The sequence below is a fragment of the Meriones unguiculatus genome, chromosome 3 (assembly GCF_030254825.1).
Source record: "Meriones unguiculatus strain TT.TT164.6M chromosome 3, Bangor_MerUng_6.1, whole genome shotgun sequence".
Lineage (NCBI taxonomy): Eukaryota > Metazoa > Chordata > Mammalia > Rodentia > Muridae > Meriones > Meriones unguiculatus.
The window spans coordinates 161,982,924-161,988,913 of NC_083351.1; positions in this window are offsets into that span (position 1 = coordinate 161,982,924).

Here is a 5,990-nt window from a genome sequence, read left to right on the forward strand (position 1 = left end):
GAAAACCCCAAATATACAAGAAAGAATATTAAAAAAACCACAAACGAAAAGGACCAAGTCACATATAAAGGCAAAGCTATCAGAATTATACCTCACTCCTCAACAGAAACTATGAAAGCCAGAAGGGCCTGGTCAGATTTCATGCAGACACTAAGAGAGCACAGACATCAAACCAGACTCCTAAACCCAGCAAAACTTTCAATCACCATAAATGGAGAAAACAAGATGTTCCATGACATAACCAAGTCTAAATAGTACCTAGCCACAAAACCAGACCTACAGGAGATACTGGAAGGAAAACTCCAACCCAAGGAGGCTCACTACACCCAGGAAAGCACAGGAAACAAATAACCTTACAGCTACAAAGCCAAAAGAAAGGAAGCACACACACACACATACACACACACATACACACACACACTGCCTCCACCAACATCAAAAAAAAAACAGGAAGTAACACCAACTGGTCATTAATATCTCTCAACATCAATGGCTTCAACTTCCCAATAAAAAGGCACAGGCCAACAGAATAGCTCTTGCATACAAGAAACACATCTCAGTAATAATTTTAGACATTAACTCAGAATAAAGGGCTTGAAAAAGGTTTTTCAAGCAAACAGATATAAGAAGCAAGCTGGAGTAGCTATTCTAATATCTAATAAAATAGATTTTCTACCAAAATTAATCCACAGAGATAAGGAAGGACATTTCATACTCACCAAAGTAAAAATCGATCAAGATGACATCTCAGTTCTGAACAAATATGCCCTAAATGCAAGGGCACACACATTTGTAAAAGAAACATTACTAAAGCTTAAAGCACACATTGAACCCCACATGTTAGTAGTAGGAGACTTCAACACACCTCTCTCACCAATGGATAGATCATTGAAATGGAAACAAAACAGAGAAATAAGGCAACTAACCAATGTTACAAGTGAATTGGACCTAATAGATATCTACAAAACATTCCATCCGAATACAAAACAATATACTTTCTTCTCAGTATCTCATATAACCTTCTCCAAAATTGACCACATACTCAGACACAAAGCAAGCCCAAACAAAATACAAGAAAATTGAAATAAAACCTTGTATTCTATCAGACCACCATGGATTAAAGCAAGCTTTCAACAATAGAAATACCTAAAAACAATAGAATGCCTAAAAATTCATGGAAACTGAACAACTTTCTACTTAATGACCACTGGGTCAGTCAGGAAACAAAGAAAGACTTTCTAGAATTCAAGGAAAATTAAGGTACAAACTTAATGGGACACAATGAAAGCAGTTCTAGGAGAAAAGTTCATAGAGCTGCCTTCATAAAGAAAGTGCAGAGAGCTCATACTAACAACTTAAAAGCTCTCCTGAAAGCTCTAGAAAAACAGAAGCAAATACAACCAAGAGGAGTTGACAGCAGGAAATAATCAAACTCAGGGCTGAAATCAATAATCTAGAAACAAAGACAGAGCTTTTGTTCTTTGTTTTGTTTTTTCTTTTTTTTTTTTAGAAAATCAACAACATAAGCAAACCCTTATCCAAACTAACTAAAACAAAGGAGAGTATCCAAACTGATAAAATAAAAAATGAAAAGGAAGATATAACAACAGACACCAAGGAAATCCAAAGAATCGTTAGCTCTTACTTCAAAAACTTGTATGCCACAAAATTGAAAAATCTAAATGAAATGGACAATTTTCTTGATAGATACCACTTACTAAAGTGGAATCTTTGGTAAAAACAAAACAAAACAAAACAAAACAAAAAAAAAAACATCTTCACCCAATGTTGCTGGTCTAACTGGATGTCTGCATGTAGAAAAATGCAGTCCCTTATCAATGACCCTGACATAAAACCAGAAACTCTAAACCTATCAGAATACAAAGTGTGGGGATGGGGAAGTCTAGAACTCACTGGCATATGAAACAACTTCCTGAACAGAACACCAACAGCACAGGCTGTGAGGTGAGGTCAACAATTAATAAATGGGATCTCATGAAACTGAGAAGCTTCTGTAAGTCAAAGACACTGTCAACAGAACAAAATGACAGCCAACAGATTGGGAAAAGATCTTCACCAACCCTATATCAGACAGAGGGCTAATGTCTAAAATATGCAAAGGACTTAAGAAACACCAACAAATCAAATAATCAAATTTAAAAGTGAGGTATAGAGCTAAACTGAGAATTCACAACAGGAGAATCCAAAATAGCTGAGAAGCACTTAAAGAAATGTTCAATGTCCTTAGCCATCAGAGAAAAACAAACCAAAATGACTCTAAGATCCAATCTTATACCAGTCGTAATGGTTAAGATTGAAAACTTGAGTGGCAACACATAATGGAGAGGATGTTGAGAAAAGGGAACACTCCTCCATTGCTGGTGGGATCACAAACTTGTACAACCTTTCTGGAAATCAATCTGTCCCTTTTTCAGAAATTTGGGAATAATTCTACCTCAAGACCCAGCTATACCACTCCTGGGCATATACCCCAAAGATGCTCCACTACACAACAAGGCCATTTGCTCAAATATGGTCATTGTGGCTTTATTCATAATAGCCAAAAACTGGAAACAACATAGATGTCCCTCAACTGAAGAATGGATACGGAAATTGTGGTACATTTACACAATGGAATACTACTCAGCTTTTAAAAATAAACAAATCATGGAATTCTCAGGCAAATGGATGGAACTAGAAACAATCATCCTGAGTAAGGTAACCCAGACCCAGAAAAATGCACATGATATGTGTTCATTTATACCCAGATATTATAAACCTATAGTACAGGATAACCTTACTAAAATCCACAGACCCATAAAAGCTAAGTAACAAGGAGGGCCCAAAGGAGGGTGCAGGAATGTCACTCAAAAGGGGAAATAGCAGAAGTGGAGGTAGAGAGAGAAATGGGCAAGAGATGGAATGGAGAGGGAAACAGTTGTGTGGATCAGATGTGGGAGGAATGGGGATGTGAGGTGAGAGGGCTGGAAACAAGAAGGGAAACTGGAAGGAGAGGCCATCTCTTTGTCAAACTAGAGACCTGTCATGGGGTAAGCTCCTGGAAAAATGTGGGTGTGACTCTAGCTGAGACTCCTAATGGGGTGGGGAGCACATGAAGACTGAAGTGACTACCTCCTAGCCAGGCAGGACTAGTGGAAGGAGGGGAACAACAACCCACTGACAAAACCTGTGATCCAAAATCTACTCTGCCTATAAGAAGTGTAGTGATAACAGGGGAACAAAAATTGAGAGTCCAACAGATAATTGGCCCAACCTGACACATACCCCATAGGAGAAAGCCAGTCCCTGACACTATTAATGATAATGTGCTATACTTGCTGATAGGAACCTAACCTGACTGTCATCTGGGAGGTTCCAGCCAGCACTGGATCTAGACAGATGCTGGGACTTGCAGCCAAGGATGACATGGAGCTCCAGGGGTCCTGTGGAAGTGTTGGGGGGGGGGAATGGAAGGATATGATGAGGTCAAGGAACCTCACCAGAAGACCAACAGAGAAAACTAACCCACTCCCATGGGGGCTTTCAGAGACTGAGACATCAACTAAGGAGCATACATGATGTAGACATAGGCCTCCTGCACACACGGAGCCTATGGGTGGCTTGGTATTCATGTTGGTTGCCTGGCTAACCCACATGGAGGTAGGTGTTGTTTCTAACATGGACTCCAGTGCCTGGTTTTGGATCACTTTTCCTTGGCAGGGCTGCTTTGCATGGCCTCATGGAATTAAGATATGCTCAGTCCTGATGTGACTTGATGTGCTGGGGAAGGTTGATACAGGGGGACTGAGGCTCCCATTTTCTGGAGTTAAAGATAGAGAGGAAGAGGAAGCAGGGAAGGGGAGGACTGGAAGGAGGGAAGGGAGAGGCACCTATGGATCAAACATAAATAAGCTGAAATAAAGGAAAGAAAGAAAGAAAGAAAGAAAGAAAGAAAGAAAGAAAGAAAGAAAGAAAGAGGGAGGAAGAAAGAGGGAGGGAGGGAGGGAGGGAGGGAGGGAGGGAGGGAGGGAGGGAAGGAAAAAAACAAAGAAATAAAGAAAATTCCCCAATTCTAAAATTAAAAAAAAATTAAAAGGAAGCTTTTAATTTGATCTGCTGCCAACTACTCTAGCCCACTAAATTTTTCTTACCTTTCAAAGTTTACTTTGTTCTGAATATCTTGTTCCTCAGGAAGTGCAGGAGCAGATGTTCCAAGAGCATCTTGGAGGCAGAGCCTTATAAGAAGATCTCTGGCATCTTTATTTGAGTCACAACCTCCAGGGCAAAAAATACGACCTTCAAGTAGGGCCATAAAATAAAAGCATAAGGGGCAATATACTGAAAACTTTCCTGGAAAAGCTTAGAAGAACTCATAGAAGAAGACATAAATGATTCATAAGAAATTTCCCATCAATCCAATACCCTCAAGTTTTACAAATATCAAAAGTCCCCCAAGCATGCAACATGTGGAGTTCAAGACCAAAAGTGAAAGACAGCATGACAGCAATTGCATCATTCAGCTCAGCTTTGCTGGATTTTTGTCAAGCAACTGTGTTGGCTTTATGACTTTTCCTGTTCCCATTAGATATGACTGTGCCAATCTAAATTTATACAGTCCTCAACTTTGGAACCCATGGAGACAAAACCTAAAGATGTGCAGAGTTTGTTGTACATAAAATTAACATCATAATACAGTAAAGAGGTACAAATGTACTGTTTGTTAAGGTGACCCACAAATATTGTATTTACTGGCTATGAAAAAGTGTGTTCCAATGTTTTCAATTGTTTATTGAGTCAGCATCAAGCTAGCAAGATATGTAAATGGTTGTCACCCCCTCAACTGCTCAAAATGAATGGGGCAAGCTGCTTGTGGGGAAGGTCATGTAACCCACAAAGCCAACTGGCTGCCTAAGGAGTTAGGCTTTTTTAATAATAAAATATATAATAATATATAATATACAAATAATAAATAAAAATAATAAAAAATAATAAAAAGTCCACTGACTGGAGCCAGGACAGAAAGTCTTGGCAGACAGAAACAGAAGGAAGACAGAAAGAAGGACAGGGTTGAGAACTAGGCAGTGAGAACCATGAAGGGAGACACAAAGGCAATGGAGGAGTTGGATTAAGATAGAGGATAGCTGAGATACTGCCCAAGAAAAAGGCCAACAGCCATAAAATATATAGATGTCTTTTTGTCTTTGCTTTTAAACCTTAAGAGGGATCCCTGAAAGCCCTGTAAAAATTCCTGCTCTTGAATCTGCATACATTCTCTTTATGTAGGTATGTAGAAAGAACATAATCAAAATATTTTGGTATCTATGAGTTATTAAGAGAATTTCATAATTTTTTGATTATGTGGCTGTGGCATTCTTGAAATCTCAGCGACTACGTTTACCTGCAGAAGACTGTAAAACATTGAGCCTAAAAGCATTCTTTCACAGAGGAGGGAGAAGCTAAGTAGGTACCACACCTTCCTTAAAATCTAAAAGAACTTAATAGGTGATGGAATATAGAAAAACATTTCTTTCAATGATATAGTGACCAGCAAGTTGCTCATGCCCTATTAGCTCATATAAGTCATGTCCTATTCATGCTACACTAAGCATTACCAATCTTCAAGACACATACACATACAAACATAGTCATAAAATAGAGGTGAGACTAACTGGGAAACAATATATGAATCTTGGAAGAGGAGGAAGGAATACACAGAGTTATAGGGAGTAAATGTGGAAAATACACCATATGAACTCATAAAAAATTCAGTGAAATTATTCCTGTTATACTCATAGACCTATGCCTATCCCATTTGTCATCAGAGGGGCTTCCTCCAACAGCTGATGAAAGCTGAAGCAGAGACCCACAGTCAAATATTCAGCAGAGCTCAGGAAACTCCATAGAAGAGAGGGGAGAAAGGTTGTAGGAGCCAGAGGGGTTGAGATAACATGGCCCACAGAATTAGTTAATCAGAGCTGATTATGGACCAC